The sequence below is a fragment of the Giraffa tippelskirchi genome, chromosome 13, assembly GCF_054371585.1.
Source record: "Giraffa tippelskirchi isolate mGirTip1 chromosome 13, T2T-mGirTip1v1.2.pri, whole genome shotgun sequence".
NCBI classification, from domain to species: domain Eukaryota; kingdom Metazoa; phylum Chordata; class Mammalia; order Artiodactyla; family Giraffidae; genus Giraffa; species Giraffa tippelskirchi.
This window is the reverse complement of record NC_137287.1, coordinates 99546511-99569713: the sequence shown is the minus strand read 5'-3', so window position 1 is coordinate 99569713 and position 23203 is coordinate 99546511. Positions and strand designations below refer to the sequence as shown.

Below are 23203 nucleotides of genomic sequence, written 5' to 3'. Positions count from 1 at the left end.
GTTGGTCATAACTTTTCTTTCAAGGAGTGTCTTTTAATTTCATAGCTACAGTCACCATCTGCAGTGATTTTGGAGCCCCCCAAAATAAAGTCTGTCATTGTTTCCATTGTTTCCCCATCTGTGTGCCATGAAGTAATGGGACCAGATGCCATGATCCTAGTTTTCTGAATGTTGAGCTTTAAGCCAATTTTTTGACTCTCTTCTTTCACTTTCATCAAGAGGCTCTTTAGTTCTTCTTCGCTTTCTGCCATAAGGGTGGTGTCATCTGCATATTTGAGGTTATTGATATTTCTCCTGCCAATCTTGATTCCAGCTTGTGCTTCATCCAGCCCAGTGTTTCTTGTAGTGTACTCTGCATATAAGTTAAATAAGCAGGGTGACAATATACAGCCTTGACATACTCCTTTCTCAATTTGGAACCAGTCTGTTGTTCCATGTCCAGTTCTAACTGTTGCTTCCTGACCTGCATACAGATTTCTGAAGAGGCAGGTTAGGTAGTCTGGTACTCCCATCTCTTTCAGAATTTTCCACAGTTTGTTGTCATCCACACAGTCAAAGGCTTTGGCATAGTCAATAAAGCAGAAATAGATGTTTTTCTGGAACTCTCTTGCTTTTTCGATGATCCAACAGATGTTGGCAACTTGATCTCTGGTTCCTCTGCCTTTTCTAAATCCAGCTTGAACATCTGGAAGTTCACGGTTCATGTACTGTTGAAGCCTGGCTTGGAGAATTTTGAGCATTACTTTACTAGTGTGTGAGATGAGTGCAATTGTGCGGTAGTTTGAACATTCTTTGGCATTGCCTTTCTTTGGGATTGGAATGAAAACTGATCTTTTCCAGTCCTATGGTCACTGCTGAATTTTTCAAATTTGCTGGCATATTGAGTGCATATGTGCTGGCATATTGCTCCCTTCAGTCATTCGATTTCACTCATTGCAGAAACAGGATGGTTGCTCTGCTGAGAAGCAGCAGCTATAGTATCCAAATTCCATTTTTCATATTTCCAGGAATCTTCAACAGAACTTTCACATCACACCAAGAATAGTTTATCAAATAGCTTTCCATTAGGAGGTTGTCAGAACTGCCCTCTCTGAACTTTCCTTTATCTTGAGCTGCCCTTGACATACTGACATGAGGATGTGATGATGATTCCTGCTTCTGACCCCACTAAGCAACATGGGGTATGTTATTTTTAATTTATATAAATGGTGTTATGGTATAGATCTCGTTCAGTTTTTTCTCTCATCCAGCACTTTTAAAAAAGTATTTTACTGAAGTAATAGTTGGTTTACAATGTTGTTAATTTCTGCTGTATAGGAAAGTGATGTAGTCATACCTATATATACATTCTCTTTCATATTCTTTCCCATTATGGCTTATCATGGGATATTGAACATAGTTCCTTGTGCTATATGGTAGAACCTCGTTGTTTATCCATTCTATGTATACTAGTTTGCACCTGCTAATCCCAAACTCCCAACCCATTCCTCTCCCAACCGCTTCCCCCTTGGCAAGCACAAGTCTGTTCTCTCTGTGTATAAGTCTGTTTGTTTCATAGGCAGGTTCATTTATGTCAGATTTTAGATTCTACATATAAGTGATGTCATATGGTATTTGTCTCTTTCTGACTTCATTTAGTATGATAACCTCTAGGTCCATCCATGTTGCAGCAGATGGTATTTCATTCTTTTTAATATGCGAGGAACACTCTTGTATGCTTTATCCATTCATCTTGTCGAAGGACATTTAAGCTGTTTCCATGTCTTGACTGTACAGTGAAGGACAGGGAAGCCTGGCGTGCTGCGTTCATGGGGATGCAAAGAGTTGGACACGACTTGGTGACTGAACAATGACTGAACAGCTATTTTTAAGATCTATCCCCAGTGCTGTGTATGTGCCTGGTCCACAGCTTCCATTGTGTACATGTGGCCACTGTATCAGTCAGTTAGAGTAGATTACACTGCAGTAACAAATACTCCCCAGATTACAAGCATATCTTGTTTAATTGCACTTTGCTTAATTGTGTTTGCAGATACTGCATCTTTTTTAAAACAAATTGAAGGTTTGTAGCAACCCTGTCTTGTCAGATGGTGTTAATGCTTTTTAGCAATAAAGTATTTTAAGATTAAGGTATGTATTGTTTTTTAAAACACAATGATATTACGCATTTAATAGACTACAGTATAAACATATTTTTTATATGTGCCCTGAAACCAAAAAACTTCATGTGATTTGCCTTATTGCTGTGGCTTAGAACTGAAACTGCAGCATCTGAGGTATGTCTGTGTAATAGTTTAAAACCACAAAGGCTTATTTCTCATAGATGTTGCACGTCCACTGTAGATGAAAACACCGACCCTTGACTTCCATTTGCAGGTGACACATGTCCACTCTGCCCACATTCTCATGGCCTTTTACTTTTATTTCACATGGTCCCACCTACCTTACATGGCAGGGACGTTCAGTCCCACCACGTGGTCATGGAAAGAGAAAGCTGGAGTATTTGTGGACAGTCCTAATGACCACCAGGGACACTGAGGCTGCCTTCAACTCCCTGCTCCCCCAAACAGTGGCGTGATAAACATACTTGTATGTGTTCCATACAGGCCCATGGCCACTGTTTTAGACATACACCCAGGTGTGGGATTGCTGGGCAGTAGAGCACGTATTTCATTTCCCTCAGGAGTACCAGGTGATTCTCCAGACGAATGCCGCAGTCTGAACTACAAGGAGGCACAAAAGTGTGTCTATCCCCCACATCCCTCTGATGTGGTGGAAATAACCACCTTTCAAAATTTTGCCACTCAAATAGGGATAAAGTGATAGCTACTATTGTTCTTAACGTAGTCTCTGGTTTCTAATGAGTTGAAGCATCTTTTCATATACTTATCAGCATTTTAGATGTCTTCTTCTATAAAGTGCTTGTTCATACCTTTTTCTCATTTTTTTTTCCTATTAGGGTTATTATAGTTCTATTGTTGATTTTCAAGAGTTCCTGGTAGAAATTTTTTTACTATATGGGCCTTTAATATCTTTTGGACTTAAACAATATGAATACACTTCTGTCCCCCCAGAAAGTTACATATTATTTTAATGGCTCACATATCATCTCCCAATACTTTGGGGGAAAAAAATTAAAGAAAGGAAGATAGAGCAGGCTTGAATCAGAAACCATACCTGAGCCAATTGAAGGTGGCTGAGAAGGTGGGACTTATACAGTGACAACTTGTATTTAAACCACAAAGCTGAATGGAAGAAAAAAATTTTCCCAGAATAAAGGGGAGGGTTGAGGGGGAGAGGAAGGGAGGGGTACTCTTCTTTTGGGCAGACAAAGCAACAGATGATCCCTGGATTGGCATTTGATATAAAAAATAAGGCCATGCATCCATCAGGATTCTTTTGATTGCAAATGACAGAAACTCAACTGAAACTACGTTTTTTTTTTTTTAATAAATTTATTTATTTTAGTTGGGGGCTAATTACTTTACAATATTGTAGTAGTTTTTGCCATACATTGACATGAATCAGCCACAGGTTTACATGTGTTTCCCATCCTGAATCCCCCTCCCACCTCCCTCCCCATCCCATCCCTCTGGGTCATCCCATTGCCCCAGCCCTGAGCATTTGTCTCATGCATCGAACATGGAATGGTGTTCTGTTTCACATATGATAATATACATGTTTCAATGCTATTGTCCCAGAACGTCCCACCCTCACCTTCTCCCTGAAACTAAGTTTTAAAAAAGGAATGTACCTGTTCAAGTAACTCAAAAGTCCGATGGATAGGATAGCTAGATCCAGGTGTTCCAATAATATCTTCAGGTCCCCATCTTTGATTCCATCTCTCTGATAAGCTCTCTCCAAGGCAGGCTGTCTCCAACAGCCAGACACACATAAGACCTTAACAACAGCAGTATAAAGAAAGTGGTTTTTTCTTAATCTCTGGTAGAAAAACATCATAGGGAGGAATTCTGATTGGTCCAACCTACAAGACACAACCTTTTCTAAACCCATCACTGTGACCAGAGGGATGGAGTTGCCTGATTGGTCAGACAAAAGGTCAAGGATAGATGATGGATAAGCCGCTTCAGACACAATGAGAGGGTGCCCCACAGAAAAGAGGGAGAGAGTTCTTGCTAGAAGGAGAGAGAAGACATGCTGGACAAGCAGAACCCAGAAGTGCCAGATCCAAGCCAGATTTCTACCTCATTCCTTACATCAATATGCATTCCATATGGACAAGGACCGGGGTTGGGGGGGGGGGATGGGAAGAAATCAGAGGAGAGTGAGAATACAATACTGGTGACTGAAAGAATTAGAGGCTCAGCAAATGCCCTTCCAACCAAGACACTAAAATCAGACACTATGATGACAAAGACTGATGCCTTCTAAACTTCCATAGCACAAACACAAACCAAACAATCAGACTCTCCATAGGCAAGATCAAGAGACTAGTGACAAATTGGGAGGAAAACATCTGTAATCCACACATCAAAGTATTGGGATCCCATATGTGCCAAAGAGTGCTTAGAGATTCAGACAAGGTAGACACCTGCATGGAAAGCTGAGAAAATGACATGAATTCAGAAAATGACAGTGCGACTGCAATACTTGTCTGCAAGATAGGAGAAAAGACAAAAGTTTTAAAAAACTGCCAATTCTGGGTAGAAATATGAACATGCTCAGATTTCTCCCTCAGGGCCACCCTCCAAAAGCAGATGGAGTCCTGGTATGTACACTCTGAGCCCGAGGAGTGACCAAGGGGCTGGACAGAGCTTGGAGGTGTGGGCTGGGGTGCTGACACATCCATGTCCAGTCCCTTCAGGGTGGGACCTAGACAAGGATGAAAGAGAAGGTGCAGACCCAGGTACCTCTGTTTATACCCTTGCTTCCGGTCCCTTGTATGCTCAAGGGGTGGATCATTCAGAGCTTTTGAGAGCCAGGTTAGAATTAGGGACATTATCCTAAGAGCAACAGGAGGCCCCCTGAATGATTCTTGGTAAAGAGAATGGCAGGAATAAATTTGGGTTTTTAGAAGATCCTTCTGGCTTCAAGGGGGTGAACGGGTGTGACATCAGAAAGGAAGAAGAAGGAAGGTTTGGGAGAGTGCTGTTGTAATTCAAAACAGATGATGGCAATTTACATTGGAAAAACAGGAAAAAGTGAGGAGGAGAAACAAACATGGTCATGGATGCTATATGGGGTTGGAGAGAGCAAGGGATCAGGGGTCACTTTTTAGGCTTCTGGCACCTGTTACTGGTGGGCAGTGGTGCAGTCTACTGGGACAGGGAGCTGGACAAAGATTCAGCTTTGGTGGGAGGTGGGAGGGAGGGGGGAGAGGAGACCACAGACACATCGAGTTCATTGCCTTTGAGACATCTGAGCAGGGGTGCCAAGCAGGCAACTGGATGACTAGGTCCAGAGCTCTGGGGACAGGCTGGGTTGAGGAGACACATGGCGTCAAGACTAGATTTCACATCATCTAAGGTGCCACCTACTGGAAGCTTTACCATTATTTCAGACACCACTAAGAAAGAAGAAAAAGCACTGATATTCAGCTATACTATGCCCCAGACTGAATAGTTCTGATTTCAGATAAAATGAAAAAAAAAAAAATGCACCCGAGAATTGATTAAATTGATTGTTAGGGTGTAAGTTTGGTTTCTTCTGATGAATTGAAGTGACAGGGACATGGTATGATCGAAGGTCCCTTCTGTTATGTGGAGAAGCTGGAAAAGGTATTACGGCCTTGCTGCATGAGGGGTCCCAGGGCCCCTTTGCGTCTCTCCTTTCACATTATGGTGCACCCATCTCCAGAGCCATTTTCAACTTGCAAAACTAAAACTCGGTCCCCATTAAACACTAACCGCCCACTGTCCCAGCTCCCTGCTGCTGCTGCTGCTGCTGCTAAGTCGCTTTAGTCGTGTCCGACTCTGTGCGACCCCATAGACGGCAGCCCACCAGGCTTCGCCGTCCCTGGGATTCTCCAGGCAAGAATACTGGAGTGGGTTGCCATTTCCTTCTCCAGTGCATGAAAGGGAAAAGTGAAAGTGAAGTCGCTCAGTCGTGTCCGACTCTTAGCGACCCCATGGACTGTAGCCTACCAGGCTCCTCCATCCATGGGATTTTCCAGGCAAGAGTACTAGAGTGGGCTGCCATTGCCTTCTCTGGTCCCAGCTCCCTAGTTCCTGGCAACTACCATTTGATTTTCTGTCTCTGTGCATTTAACAACCTCTGGTTCTCTTTAGTACACTCATCCTCAGAACTCAGCTGCCCTACTGGGAAGAAGCCTGAAGTAGTTCATGAAGAGACCACTTGGGTCCTAGCGGACAGCAATCACCCCTCTCCTCACGTGAGTAAACAAGCTGACGCCAGCCCCTGTTCCAGAGACCACCGGCCAAAGCTCAGACACTGGAGCAGAAACAAGCTGGCCCCACTGTGCTCGGTCTGAATTCCTGACCCAAAGAAACCGTGAGAATAATCCATGTCACTAAGTTTGGGGGTCATTTGTTATGTAGCCACAGTAACTAGGACAGTAGGTAATTCTTACAAGGAGTTTCTCTGTGAAGGAGAGAAAGAAACTGGGGGGGAGGGGGTGACCCAAGAAAGGTAAGTCAAGGACGGCTGGTCTTTGTTTTGCTTCTTTAAGATGGAAGCAACTGGAGTATGTTTTACAACTGAGGGGAAAGACATACCCATGTGAGAAGGAGGCTTGAGTGACTTCCCTGGTGGTCAGTGACTGAAGACTTCATACTCTGAATGTAGGGGGGCCCAGGTTCAATTCCTGGTGAGGGAACTAGATCCCACAGGCCGCAATGAAGATTGAAGATCCTACATGCTGCTACTAAGACCCAGCACAGCCAAACAAATAAATACTTTTTAAAAAAGGAGACTTGAATATTCAAATGAGATAGGACAAGTCCATGGGTAAGTTTTTCAATGGATTGGGTTTGATCCCTGTCAGGGAACTAGATCCTGAATGTCACAACTAAAGATCTCACATGCTGCAATGAAAACCCATCACAGACACATAAATAAAATACATTTTTTTAAAGGAGACTTGAATATTCAGATGAAAGAGGCTGCATCCATAAGGTAAGGTTCCTGATGCAGTAGAGTGGAGGCAGTTCTAAACACAGGTGGAGGGCTAGCCCACCTGTGAGGAGGGACTGCTTCCTTGTTATCAGGTATAGGAAAGGTGTGCTGTAGGAGAGGACTAGGTGTTCACAAGGCTATACCTGTAATGTGGAGAATCTGATGGGGTGCTTGTGGGATAGCCGCTCTGGTCTCTGTGAGGATGTGAGTGAGGAGGGTTAAGTCAGAGGTTTGGGGAGAAAAAAGAAAGTTGGAAACATCTCTGCAAAGAAGGAGAGAATACGTTGACCAGACAAAGCAGCAGGACATGAAGACAGATGGCTTACTTGATGCTGGTGATTAGGAATCTCTAGGAAATCAGGTGACCCTGGTATGTGCTTTTTTTCTCTATAGAAGTATCTACCCAGGTGCAGGCATGGTAGAGGCACCCAGGGCTGAGGTTCTGAAAGCACATGTGATCAGGTAACAGGGCAGTGGAATCAAGGCTTTAGCAAAACAATGATTGTACATGATGGAGCATGAAAATTAGGCTGGAGAAGGACAGAAATTACGGCAAGTTGGGGCAACTGAGGCATTTTGACTCAGCATTTCCACTTCTACAAATTCATGTGGAAAAGAACATTGTGCCTGGGTGTCCAGCAGTTAAGACTCAGAGCTGTCACTGCTGTAGGCTTGGGATCTAATCCAGCTTGGGGAACAAAGATCCCATAAGATGCCCATGCTCAGTCACTTCAGTGGTATTCAACTCTTTGAAACTGAATAGACTATACCCCACTAGGCTCCTCTGTCCATGAGATTTCCCAGGCAAGAATACTGGAGTGGGTTACCATTTCCTACTCACAAGATGCACTGTGCATCTTGTGAGTAGGAAATGGTAACCCACCAGGCTCCTCTGTCCATGGGATTTTCCAGGTGAGAATACTGGAGTGGGTTGCCATTTCCTTTTCCGGAGGATCTTCCCAACTCAAGGATCAAACCCGTGTCTCCTGCATTGGCTGGTGGATTCTGTTACAGATAGAATCCTGAAAATCTGAAAAGCAAAGAGGACAGATACTGTAGTTGTGTAACATGGAATACCATGAGAAGAAAAAAAAAAGAGCAGAGAGATATTTGAAACAGTACTTTCAAGAATTTCCCCAAGTTAATGTCAGCAGGCCACCCATCCAGGAAGCTCAGAACACCAATTAGGATAAATGCCAACCCCCCTCCCCACCCCACCCCCGGATAACCCCCTACACCAAGATATATCATTTTCAAACTACAGAAAATCAAAGATGAATAGAAAATCCTGAAAAAGCTAGAGGTGGGTAGCGGGCTGGGGGGGAAGCCCATCTTAACTAAAGAGGGGAAAAAAAGGTAAGAATTATACTTCACTTCTCCTCATGCAAGCAAGAAGAGAGTGAAATGAATTATTTAAAGTGTTAAGAGAAAACCCCATTAACCTATGATTCTTTATTCTGGGAAGTTATCCTTAAATTAAGGAGAAATAAAAGATTTTCTAAGAGAAACAAGCAAACAAAAAAAGTAAGGAATTTTGTTGCCAGTAGACCTGTCTTGCAAGAAATATTAAAAGTTCTTTGAAAAGAAGGAAAATAAAGCAAAGTAGTCTACATAAAGTAAGGAAGAGCACTGAAGTAGAAATAGTGAAAATAAATACTTTCTATTTTTTTTAACTTGGCTGGGCCTCGAGGCATGTGGAATCTTGTAGTTCCCTAACCAGTAATTGAACTCTCACCCCTGCATTGGAAGAATGGGGTCTTAACTATTGGACTGCCAGGGACGTTAAAAAACTTCTATTTTTCATGTTCTTAATATAGCTAACAGATAATACTTTGTTCAAAATAATAATAGCAACAATATATTTGATTATGTCTGTTAATGTGCATATATGCTTATACGTGATCAGGTATAAACAAAATGAATGATAGCAGTAATACAGGGATAGGAGGAGGAAATCATGAATAGTTTCTTATTATAAGGCATTCACACTACCTGTGAAATGGTATAATGTTATTTGAAAAAGAATTTGGATTGGTTGTAACTGTAGCCTGCCAGGCCCCTCTGTCCACAGGAATTTCTAGGCAAGAATACTGGAGTGGGTTGCCATTTCCTACTCCAGGGGATATTTCTGACCCAGGGATCGAACCCTGCATATGTTGCAAACTCTATGACAACTACCAAAGACAGTTGGGGAAAAAAGTACAATTGATAAGCTAAGAAAATAGAGAAAATGGAATTATTTAAATACTCAATTGAATTGACAAAAGACATACAAAAATAGGAACAAAAACAAAGGCAACAAATAGAAGATATTAGGGAATATAGTAAATATTAATCCAACTATATCAATGATCACTTTGAACATTAGTGGTCTAACTGTACGGATTAAAAAACAGATTGTCAGAGTGGATAAAAGCAAACAAAAAGATCAAAGTATATGTTGCTTACAGGAGATCCTCTTTAAACACAGAGACACAGAGATTTAAAGTACAGTTGACTCTTGAACAACATGGGCTTAAACTGCATGGGTCCACTATAGGCAGATTTCTTTCACAAAGTATGTGCTATAGTACTACACGATCCAGGGCTGTTTGAATTCATTGATATGGTGAGTCAATTGGAAAGTTTACCTGGATTTTTGACTACACAGAAGGTCAGCTCCCCTAACCCCAAGTTGTTCAAGGGTAAACTGTAAATGGATGAGGAAAATATACCATGCTAACACTAAACAAAAGAAAGCAGGAGTATCTATATTTGTTTCAGACAGAGCTGACTTTAAGGAAAGCTACCAGGGATAAAGAAGGGCATTACATAATGATACACAATTCTCCAAGAAGATGTAACAATCCTCAATGTACATGTGTATCAAACAACAGAGCATCAAACAATGTGAGGAAAAAACTAATAGAACTACAAAGAGAAACAGATGAATCCACTATCATAGTTGGAGACTTAACACCCGTCTATGAGAAATCGACAGATTCAGCCAACAGAAAATCAGAAAGGACACAGCTGAACTTAACACTAGCCATCGACTGGATACAACTGACATCCTCGGACTACATCATCCAACAACTGTAGTATCTTCTCAGTTTCTCACGGAACATTCATTAAGAGAGACCCCATCCTGGGACATAAAACATACCTTGTGAAATTGAAGAGAAATCATACAATAAGACATTCAGACCCCAATGGAATTAAACTAGAGATCAAGAACAGAAAGATGACTGGAAAATCCCAGTGATTGAACAAAACACTTCTAAATAACACACGGGACTAAGAATAAATCTCAACAGAAAATTTGGAATATGTGAAAACGAAAACCCAACTTATCAAAATTTGTGGGATGCAGCACAAGCAGAGCTCAGAGGGAAATTTAAAGCACTGAATACCTACATTAGAAAAGACAAAAGATCTAAAATCAATCACCTTAGCTTCCAAATTAGGAAAATAGAGAAAAAAAAGAAAGAAAGAAATGACAGTGAGCGGAAGAAAATGAAGAATTTGAGCAGAAATAAATGAAATTGAAAACAGGGAATCTATAGGGAAAATCATGAACCCAATGCTGTTTCTTTGAAAAGATCCATTATGGCAATAAGGACTTCACTATAGATTCTATAGACATCAAAATGATAAAAAAGGAATAGTATTATTTGATAGTGATGAAATGGGCCTTCCTTATAAGAAAAAATCTACTAAAATTCATGCAAGAGTAGACAACTTGAAAGAAATAGGCAATCTAAATGAACCTATCTATATTAAAGAAATTGAATAAATAATCTTCGAAAACAGAAAACAAGAGCCTGAGAGGGGCTCACCGGTAAATTCTACTAAACCTTTAAGGAAGAAATTATACTCATTCCCTACAACCTATAGTAGATTATATATTTTAGAACTTTGTCTTCTGATGCACAAAATTTTAAAAGATTTTTAGGAAGTCCAAGTTTTGTATTTTCTTTCATTGCTGTGTCTTTGGTTCATGTCCAAGAAATCATAGCTGAATCTAGCATTGTGAAAATTTCCCCTATGTTTTCCAAGATTTTTACAGCTTTGGATCTTATATCTTACATACATTAGATCTTTGATCCACTTTGAGTTAGTTTTTTATATGGTGTTAGGTAAGGGTCCAGCACCATTTGTTAAAAACTACCATTTTCCTCACTGAATGATCTTGATAGTCTTGTCAAAAATCATTTGATGATATATGTGTGGGTTATTTCAGGTCTTTCTAGTCTATTTCATTGGTTTATAGGTCTCTCTACATGCTAGTACAATGTTAGCAAACATTTTTTTGATTTACTGTAGCTCTGCAGTAAGTTAAATTTCACTGCTCTAACATGTAAACTTTTAAAGAAAGCATCTGACAGTAAATATTTTAGGTTCTGTGGAGGAAGAGCAAACTCAATGATGTACATACTTATATAACAAGAGAAGAAACAAACTTGACAAGTTTTTAATTGATGAAATTCAAAATATAATAACTAATTTGTGTTATATAGGTCTGCTAATGAGAAGAATGGGGTACTTTTAGGGGGGGATAATGTTTGCTTAGTTGGTGATCAAAGTTAGTGTCCCCTATAATCAAATGCAAATATTCATCTGTGAATGCTGATCTGTGATAAGGTTTTGTTTTCCATCTTTGAAAATGCCCTTTCACACAGACAAGCACTGCCAAAACTGGCATCAATGCACAAGCATGTGATTTTAATCGAGCATCTTCATCACATACAAGGCAATCACAGAATTCTAGTAGGTTCTTCTCCTGACATTTCCATTTAGCACGTCATTGCATTACAGGTTAATCACTTCCCATTGAACATTGGGTAGAAGCTGCTCAGTTACAGAGTTAAATGGAGTTTTGAATATGTAGATTTCCTTTGAGTTTGCATCAAAGTCTAAAAGACACTACTTGAACTGCAGTTTGAACTCAGAAACTAAATACACTGTGTTTGTTTGAGAATTGAGATCTTCACTCATGTTTCAAATTTGAAGCAAGAGAGGTAAAACAACTTGACATTGCATGTGATTCAAACACTTTTAGTTAGTAAAGTTGAAATGACTGAACCACAGTATGTTTTACATATAAACTCTGTATAGCCTTTTAAATATTAGTTTGAGTTCATTAACAAAAAAACACACATTTTCAAGTCCACAGCAAAATTCAGTTTCCAAAGCCATTCAATATTTGTAATAGTGGTTGAAGGAAAGAGGTTCTTCTTATTTGGAAAAATTTTAGTCTTGACTCAGAGCTCAAAATATCTCGATAAAGCTGGGCTAATGATAAGCCTTCAAATTTCTGAGTTACAACAAAGTTACAATATTCTGAATTCAGCATATTCCTCTTACAGTTCCAACAAAATGTCACAGAACTGATGTTCATGTCCACAAGAAGAAATGAAGTTCACTATTGATACTGATTCAGTAATACATGATAGATTCAGATGTTTCCCTTGAAGTATCTGCTGATAAATAATACAGTGAATTACCATAGATTTAAACACCTTACATTTTCACAAGCTTTGCATGTTTCCCAGCCAAGCCAACTGCTGTTCCACCCATATTTTTTCCCATTTTATCGAGAAATAATTGGTACACAATCTGTACAAATTTAAGGCGTATACAGTGTGATGGTTTGATTTACAGATATTGTGAAATGATGACCACTGTAGCTCAGTTAACAGCATATCTTCTCATGCAGATACAACAGAAAGAGGGAAAAAAAGAAAGGAAGGGGGAGAATTCTCCTTGCGATGAGAACTCTTAGGATTTACTCTCTCACCTTCCCTGTGTGTCATATACTAATGTTAGCTCTAGTCCTCTTCTCCCTCACACCTTCAGCACTGCTTCATCTTATAAACAACTGGAAGTTTGTACAGTGTGATGCACACATATTTTAACACCTCTGGTTGTAACACACCTTACAGATTCTACTTCAGGCTGTGCTGCATTTGTGTTTTATTGTCTTTTGAGAGCTTCCCAGGTGGCCCTAATAGTAAAGAACCCACCTGCCAATGCAGGAGACATAAAAGACGCAGGTTATTCGAACCCTGGTTTGGGAAGATCCCCTGGAGGAGGGCATGGCAACCCACTCCAGTAGTCTTGCCTGGAGAATCCCATGGACAGAGGAGCCTGGTGGGCTACAGAACACGGGGTCACAAAAGAGTGAGACACGACTGAAGTGATTTAGCTCTCAGGATGTCTTTGAGTAACTACAGGTGAGACTATTTTCAATCTATTTAGAGAAGCTAATTCTGTCCTCACTTCTATCTTAGCACTGACTCCTTAAATAAACACCAACTGAGTAGTAACATCTGCCCTGTTTTAAAGTTGTTCTTGTTCCCAATGTCCTAAATTCCTCAAGCTTCTATTCTCAGTATGAGGCTAATATTCTTTGAAACATTTTGTTTCCTGGACCCATTTATTCAGCTGTTGCAATCAAACACCATTTAATTAACTTACCACTTCTAAATGGCTTCTTTCTTGGCTAAGAAATGAGCCCCTTGACAACCAACTTTGGTATCGGATTCTTTTTCATTGTTTTATGTGTGTTGGAGAAAAATTCTGTCAGAAGATAGAATTTTCTGTCACAAGAAAATTTAAGACAATCTTAAATCTTCCAATCTTTCTAATCTTCCCTTTGATGTGGGAGTATTTTGATGATTGCTTAGTGTGGTTGTGGTCCCACCAATGTATACTGTAGTTTTTAAACACAGCTCTAGTGTCATCACACAGACACAACATCTTGCCGTGTAATGTAGTAACAACAGAACCTATGACAGTCAGTCCACGTTGGTCTTCTTTTCTTGCTCTGACATAAAGATGAGCACTGGAAACTTTTTGTTTCATCACAGTATGGCAATATGTGTGGCACTCCAAGTGCCGCCGAGTTCTAACTGTGTAACTGCAATTTGCATTGTTCCAGCCACTGGCATAAAACCGCAAGAGCACCACACAGTCTCTGCTACAATTACTCACCTTTGCTTCAGTAGCAGGTAAACACCCGCAGAAAGTATGTAAACGAATGAGCACGGCTGAGTATCCTTAAAAGTTTATGTATGTTGAAACCCGAGTTTCAGATAATTTTCATGTGCTGCCAAAGAGTCTTCTTTTATTGTTTTCAACCATTTAAAACTGTTTAGAATGAAATAATGCCATTTGCAGCAACATCAATGGACCTAGAGATTATCATACTGAGTGAAGGAAGTCAGAGGACAACAACATATGATCATATATCACGTCTACGTGGAATCTAAAATACAACACAAATGAACCTACTTATGAAACAGAAACAGACGCACAGACTTAAGAGAACAGATGAGTGGTTGCCATGGGGGAGGGGGTTGGGAGAAGGATGGATGGGATTAACAGATGTAAACTTGTATATATAGGATGGATAAACAACTAAGATCCTACTGTATAGCACAGGGAACTATATTCATTATCCTGTGATAAACCATAATGGAAAAGAATCTGAAAAAGGATGTATGTGTGCATATATATATACACACACACATAACTGAATCACTTTGCTGTAGAGCAGAAATTATCTTAACATTGTAAACCGACTATACGTCAATTTTTTAAAAAATGTAAGAACAGTTTAGCTGATGGGTCACACAAAAATAGGCAGGTCAGATTTGGTTCACAAGCTATAGTTGCCAACTCCTGCTTGTGCTCAGTCATTCAGTTGTGTCTGACTCTTTGCAACCCTTTGGACTATAGCCTGCCAGGCTCTTCTGTCCATGGGATTCTCCAGGCAAGCCAACCCCTGCTATATGTCAATAAATGTACTTTTTATTTTTTAAACTTCAACTTCATTTCACTGTTTTTTTTTTCATTATTTGTATAGGTAATTATTTTCACATGATCTAAAATGGAATAAGTTCATGAAAGGCAGAGAGTATAAAATCTCCCTTCCACCTCGGCCACCAGCTCCTGATCCCCCTGGAAGAAAATCCAGGTTGCTAGTTTCTCATATAACGTCCCAGAGCTAGTCTGTAAAATAATAAGTAATTACACACGTTTATACTCTTCTTTCCTCTTCATCTTTACATAAAAGGTAACATACTCCACACCCACTGATATGGCAACAGTCAAAGGTGGACAATAACAAGCACTGACAAGGATGCAGGGAAATTGAAACCTTCACACATTGTGGGAATGGCAAATGCTGCAGCTGCTTTGGAAAACAGATCATCAAGTCCTCAAAAGGTTAAACAAAGAGTTTATATACAACCCAGAAATTCTGCCCCTGGACATAGACCCAAGAGAAATAAAAATAAGTTAACACAATCATTTATACAAGAATGTTCTTACCAGCATTACTCATAATAGCCCCAAAGTGGAAACGAATAACCATCACCTAGTGAATAAACAAAATGTGGTCTATTCATATAATGAAATATCATTTAATCATGAAAAGGAAGTGAAGTTCTGATATACAGTACAACATGGTTGAACCTTGAAAATATCATGCTAACTGAAAGAAGCCAATTACAAGAGGCCACATACTATATGATTCCATCTATAGGAAAGGTTCATAAAAGGAAAATCCAGAGAGAAAGTAAGTTAGTGGTTGTTGGGGGCTGGGAGGCGGGAGGACTAGGAAGTGACTACTAATGGTAACAGTTTCTTCTTGGGGGGCAGAGAATGTTCTGGAACTAAACAGTGGTGATGGTGGTACAACATTGTGAATATACTAAAAACCACTGAATCGTACACTTTGAAAAGGTGAATTATATGGTGTGAGCATTATTTCTCCATAAAATAAGGTAGCATCCTATACACACACCCTTTTCCCTTAACAGTATCTAGTGCGACCCCATGGCCTACACAGTCCATGGGATTCTCCAGGCCAGAATACTGGAGTGGGTAGACGTTCCCTTCTCCAGGGGATCGAACCCAGGTCTCCCGCATTGCAGGCAGATTCTTTACCAGCTGAGCCACCAGGGAAGCCCAACAGTATCCAGAGGCCAATTTAAAGGGGGTGAGAGATGTAGAAGCTGGGAAATAGAGTGGCTGCTTCTCTCAGCATCAGCAAACTTTAAATTACCAGTAGCCCAAATCTCGAGGAAGGGAATAGAATCCCGGAGCCTTTCTACTATGTTCAAAGACCTTTGAACTGACTATAAGAAGGCCCAACACCACTGAAAACCAAACCATCACAGACGGATCCTGTGGCTTGCAGGGTATACTCTGTCAAGTTCACTGTCTACAGTACATTTAACTGAAAGTTATAGCAGTAGTTGAGAAAGGCCGACAAACTGAAAATGAAATTAAAACATGCAGGAATAGTCTGCGATTTCCTGAGACCCCATCACCCTGAAACACCCCTCACTGTTAAGGGTCTCCTCCCTAAGACCCAAGAAAGACACCGTCCCCCATCCTCCTCTCTCCAAGGTTTGCTTGGCTGGGAAACAGCATCCAAACCAGTGTGGTATGGGAGCGAAATGCAGAACCAGAAGAATGCATTACACTGTGGAAGAGGGGCAGGAACTGGCTGGCGCAAAGAGGCACACACATTGGAGGCACCAGTGAGAATGGACTTGGGGTGCATGGGGAGGGAAGGTGGGGTTCTCTTTTCCATTGGAATGGGGTTAGGGGCTTGAGTGCATTCTTTAGGAAGGCATGACAGCTGCTTCTGCAGTTTGCTGTTTTAGCTAATGTTCCAGACACTCCTCCGTGCAAAGTGACACGGGGAGGCCAGTAACACTTTTGCATCAGATAGAGGAATGGATTCAAAGATTCCAGGAGAGAGGAATGCTGAAACTTGAATGAACTCCCCCAGCACCCCCATCTCCTACCCCTGCTCCATCTCCCATTAGATCTGGAAAGATCATGTGTTCCTTCACCTTGAGGAATGGTCTGGGGAGAAAGATGTTAGTCTTTTAAAATGGGCTTTAATTGACTGTTTTCCTAACTGGGGAAGGCTGGTGGTGGGAGGGGCTGCACTGGGCCTTCCTGATCAATTGCAGCAGGGATGGGCGGAACCAAGGGTGGCTGATCCAGGTGTTACCTGCCAGAAGTAAACTGGACCTAGTTATCGTAACTGGCAACAGAACAGGTATGTTTATTTAACTTCATGAACTGGTGTGGTGCCCAGTGATCTTAGCTGTGATTAATTCATTATAAAGGTCTCAGGAATTAAAGTGACAGATGACCCATTTTTTTCCCCCATAAAATAAGTCCAGGTCTAATGGGAATGTGCCCAACTTAAGAAAACCAACAAATTCTACGTAATTCTTAACGCTGCATCCTTTCACTGATTCAATCTCCATCTACACTAAAGTAGATGTCAGGTAGCCTTGAGACCTTCCGAAGCATCATAGCAAATTATAAATCTGCTTCCTCATGTTCCCTGAAGAGAAATGTGCCCCAGAGGAATGGACATACTCAAATCTTTGGTCTGCTGGATACTTACTCCAAGTTAATGCTAATTATTGGGATCCTATAAACCTTGAGCAGCACTATTGTTGGCCTTCTGGAGTGAGGGCTGTGTGGATCTAGAGATAAATGGACCAGGTGTACCTATGGCAAGTTTGTTGTTGTTGTTTAGTCACTAAGTAATGTGCGACTCTTTGCAACTCCATGGACTATAGCCCACCAGGCCTCTCTGCCCATGGGATTTCCCAGGTAAGACTACTGGAGTGGGTTGCCATTTCCTTCTCCAGGAGATTTTCCTAACCGAGGGATCAAACCCAGTCTCCTGCATTATGGCAAGTTTATCCGAAGGCTATTTTCTGTTCAAACAGAAACAGCTGAGATGGATTGTCAGTATCAGGGAGAAAGCCTAGACTGGCTTCCTAAGGCATGGAGTGTCACTATGGTATGCAGGGCTAAGAAGAAAACACCAGAACTCCTTCCTTTCAAAACAGCAGTCAAAAAGCAGTATCACCTCTTGAATAAAAAACAGATTGCTATAACCATCAAATATTTAAAAGGGGCATGTTTGGTATTTAAAAGGGGTATGTTTGGTGGTTCTCATTGACATCCCCACTGAATCCACACAGCCCATCACATAAGATGTCAGTGAATTAACACAAACTTCATCAAGTGGATTCTTCTTACCCGACAAAAGCAACAATGTTGTCTGGAAACTGGTGTGTACTTTGATTTAGCAACTGTTTTCTTAATTCCTTTACAGTCCTTCTTCAAAGCCTTCTCTCACTCTAGGGCTTAAATTGGTCCCATTAAATAAACACCTTACACTAGCTGGTCAGTTACACTGAAAGCATCATTTTTTTGTTTGTTTTTACTGTTTTACTGTTTTTACTGTTTTACTGTTTTACTGTTTTTACTGTTTTGTTTCCATGCAGCTTGCAGGATCTTATTTCCCTGACCAGGGATTGAACCCTCACCCTCAGCGGTGAAAATTCCCCTGGACTGCCAGGGAATTCCCCAAAGCCTCCTGTTTGATAAACAAGGAAGGTAAAAAGTAACAGCTGCCCTGAAAATTTCTTTGGGGTTTTTCTGCACTAAGAGATCCTTGGAGGGGCAGGAGTATGTTCATTCATCACGTAGTACATTGGTTTCTGCAGCAGGACGAGTGTTATTCAGACACGATCAAACCAGTCAGCCCTAAAGGAACCAATCCTGATTATTCATTGGAAGAACTGATACTGAAGCTGAAGCTCCAATACTTTGGCCATCTGATTCGAACAGCCGATTCACTGGAAAAAAACCCCTGATGCTGGAAAAGATTGAGGATAGGAGGAGAAGGGGGCAACAGAGGGTGAGATGGTTGGATGGCATTACCAACTCAATGGACATGAGTTTGAGCAAACTCCAGGAGATAGTGAAGGACAGGGAAGCCTGGTGTGCTGCAGTCCATGGAGTTGCAAAGAGTCAGACACGACTGAGTAACTGAAAAACAGCAACAACAAAAAGCCGTGTGTGTATCTCACCCAGAGAACCCAGGCTTGCAGCTGTGTTTTAATTGGCTATGACTTTGCATTATCTTCATTTGGAAAGTAAGCAAGATTCTGGAATTATCTAAGAGATGGACATGGAGGAATTTTAAACGTTATACGGGATTATGAGCAAGTGTCTATGCAAACACACATGTGTACATGCACACATGAAAGCTAACAGGTGGATGCAGTCAGCAATTACTGGTTTGGCCAGGCACCCTGGTGCCTTTAGGGAATAGTTATCTCCAGCTCCATCCAGTGGTGTGAAACGGGTGCCAATCAGAGGACCTCATTCTGTGTTCTAACCAGGACTGGAAAGTGACTCAGGCCAATCATAATTCTGTATTGGTAGGAACACTGTAGGTATCAATACATAGAAAACCCAACTAACATGCTTTTGAAAGAAGAAAAACTAAGGTGAATTGATAGAACACTCTACAGAACAAGAGCAGAACACATTTATTTCAAAGACACGTGGAACACTCACCAAGCTAGACCATACCATGGGAAATAAAGCAAACCTCAACAAATTTGGAAGAGCTGGAATCATACAAAGTATATTCTCTGGCCACAAAGGAATTAAACTAGAAACCAAGAACTAAAAGTATTAAATACCCTCAAATATTTGGAAATTAAATAATACACTTCTAAAAACCCACAAGTCAAGGGAAAGTCTCAAGGGCAATGGAAAATATTTTTTTAATTCAATGAGAATGAACACACAACTAATCAAAAGTAGAATGAAGCTAAATAGTGCCTCGAGAAAAAAATGATAGCATTAAATGCTTATATCAGGAAAAAGGAGTCAGTGATCTATCACCTTAAGAAGCAATAAAAAGAGTAACTTTAAACACACAGTAAGCAGAAAGAAGCAAATAATACAGATAAAAGTAGAAACCAATGAAATTGAAAACAGAAAAATTATAAAGTCAATTAAACCAGAAAGTAGTTCTTTAGATCAATACAATTTATAAACCTCTAGCCTAACTAAGGAAAATAAAAAGGCAGAGAGAAGACATAAATTACCAACATAATAAAGAATGAAAAAATAAAAAGACTGAAAGATCTTACACTATAGATTTTAGACACTAAAAGGATAAGGAAGTATTTTAAACATTATACCTACAAATTTGATAATTAGATAAAATGGACGGATTCTTTGAAAGATATAAACTTCCTCAGCTCACCAAAGAGGAAACAGGTGATCTAGATAGTCCAATATATAATCTAGAAATTGCATTCTAGTTTAAAACCTTCCCCTCAAAACTCTAAATCAAACCAAACCAGAAGTCCAGGCCTAGATGTCTTCAGAGGTGAATTCTACCAAATATTTAAGAGAGAAATAATATACATTCTCACAAAATCTCTCAGAAAATGGAAGAGAAGCAATTGCTTTCTAACTCTGAGGGCACTACTTACTGTCAAAACCTGAGATAAATATTACAAGAAAAAACAACCTTCAGACCATATCCCTCATGAACACGAATACAAAAATTGTAAACAAAACATTACCAAATTGAATCCATCAATAGATAAAAAAAATAATGTAGCCTGAAAAAGAAAAGGAGACTGGATTACCCAGGGTTCCTGGGTAATTATTGGTTCCATACTCAAAGATGGATTAATTTAATATGGAATTCAATAAAGCAAGGAAGAAACTCCATATGAACATATCAATGCAAGTGAAAAAAAAATTTTAAAGCATTTAACAGAATCCAACATTAATTTGTCATAAAAAAATCTTTCCACAAACTAGGAATAGAATGAATTTCCTCAAACCAACTGAAAGCAATTACAGAAAACCAACAGGTAATGTTACATTTAACTGTGAAAGACTGACGCTTTTCTCCTAAAAACAAGAACAATGCAAGAATGTTCTCTCTCATCACTTCTATTCAACATCATTTTGGAGGCCCCAGCGAGTAGAATAAGGTAAGAGCAAGAAATAAAGGTCATGTAGGTTGGTGATAAAAAATAAAACTGAGTTACAGATGACATGATTGTCTATGTGGAAAATATAAAGATTCTATTTTTAAAAACCTTCTAGAACTAATAAATGCATTTAGCAAGGTCACAATATTACAAGGTCAATTTAATCAATTAAATTTCTAGACACTAGCAATGAACAATTAACAAAATGGAAATTTTTAAAGTACCATTTACAAGGACACACAAAAAAATCATGAAATGTACAGGCTAAAATCTAACAAAATATGTGCAAGACCTGCATGCTGAAAAATACCAAACACTGATGAAAGAAATAAGACCTAAGTAAACAAAGAGATATTTTTTGCCTTCATGGGTTGGAAGGCTCAATATTATTAAGATGTAATTCCACCAAAATTCATCTATAAATTCTGTAAAATACCAATCAAAATCCTAGAATGATTTTTGTAGGAATATATGTGCTGATTCTAAAATTTTATTGGTAAAGGCAAAGGAACTATAAGTGCCAAAATAATTTTTTGCAGAAAAAATATGGGACTCCTGGTTTCCTGTCTGGCATGTAAGAAGCTTAGAAGTCACCACTCCATCCTAAACAAGTAAAAACCTGAACAAACTGAAAAATCAACCAGTCTTGGCTCCCAGGTTAGAAAGACAACAGGCTGACAGAATCATAACTTACTCGAGCAGAAACCTCCACGGGAACCAGCGCCTAGGCAAGTAAAGTCGAGTTCGGAAATTCTCAACTTTTTTGGACAAATTGCTGGAGGCTCAGTATAGACAGTTCTGAGAGTTAAAGACTTCAGGGGGACCCAGTGATATGAGAACACCCAAGCTCTCGTGGTTTTGCCTCCAGGAGCTTCACTGGGGTCCTCACAGTGACCACCAGAGAAAAGTTCCCCCCTCTTACCAGGCAGGTGGAGGCGAGTAGCCAGGTTTAAATATTCCAGAGCATTCTGTACCTGACAAGGCATGCCCTCAGGAGAAACGACTTTAGCAGAGCCCAACCTTCTAGGCTTTTACCAGGCGTAGCCTGCAGGGGGCGGGGGGCGAGAATACACAGCTCCAGCCCCCTCCAGCCCACCTAAGAGCCGGAGGGGGCGCGGGGCGGGGGGCGGAGCTGGAGGCAGTGGTAGAGATCTTAGGCCAGGAACACAGGCTCACCCAAGACCAAGACCAGACCTAGGACTGGAGAACCCTTCCTTTACCCCCACGTCATACCTCAGCATTACTGAAGGAAGTGCAGGTCCCTTACCCAGGACAGCATGTTGAAAGTTGACTTACTTTTTTTGTTTTTTTAACCACATCAGGCAGCATGGGATCTTAGCTCAGGAACCAAGGATCAAACTCACAGACCAGGCATCAAACACACACACACCCCAATGCATTGAAAGTGTAGAGTCTTAACCACTGAACCACAGGGAAGTTCCCTGAAAGCTGGCTTTCAACAAAAAATGAAAAGGCATACTAAAAGGTAAAAAATGCAATATAAGGAAACAGAGTAGACATTAGAACCAGAGAGATGGCAGGGAGGTTGGAATTATCATATCAGGAGGTTTTTCTTTCTTTTTTTTTTTTAATCTGCTAAGGGCTTTCATAAAAAAAGAACTAAATAATGTCATTTGCAGCAACATGGATGCACCTAGAGATTATTGTACTAAGTCAGAAAGACAAATACAAATACTGTATGATATCACTTACATGTGGAGTCTAAAATATGACACAAATGAACCTATCTATGAATTAGAATCATGGACATAGAGAACAGATTTGTGGTTGCCAAGGAGGAGGGGGTTGAGGGAGGGTTGGGATTAGCAGATATAAGCTATTATATATGGACTAGATAAACAACAGGGTCCTACTGTATAGCCTAGTAGGGTCCTACTATATAGTATATATACCTATATATATGCGTATAGTGCCTATAGTAGGGTCCTACGATATAGATGTTCTTGGAGAATCCTACTATATAGCTATACCTGGAGAATCCCATAGACAGAGGACCATGGGGGGCTACAGTCCATGAGGTTGCAAAGAATCAGACACAACTGAGGGACTAACACACACTATATAGCATAGAGAACTGTATCGAATATCCTATGAGAAACCATAAAGAAAAAGGATATTTAAAAACATATATATATGTACAACTGAATCACTTTGCTGTACAGTAGAAACTAAGAAAACATTGTAAATGAACTATATTTCAATTTTTAAAAATATTAAAATTTTAAAAATAGGCTAAAGGCTTTAAT

The 23203-nt window shown here is 40.2% G+C and overlaps 1 long non-coding RNA gene across 1 annotated transcript in view; it reads left to right on the top strand.

The window, feature by feature from the left end:
* The window catches only part of LOC145533033 (uncharacterized), a 52568-nt gene that overhangs the window by 19861 nt on the left and 9504 nt on the right, over positions 1–23203 (top strand). Inside the window, exon 3 of the long non-coding RNA XR_014073772.1 lies at positions 6249–6352. This is a non-coding gene — a long non-coding RNA (uncharacterized LOC145533033). The remainder of the gene's footprint in view (positions 1–6248; positions 6353–23203) is intronic.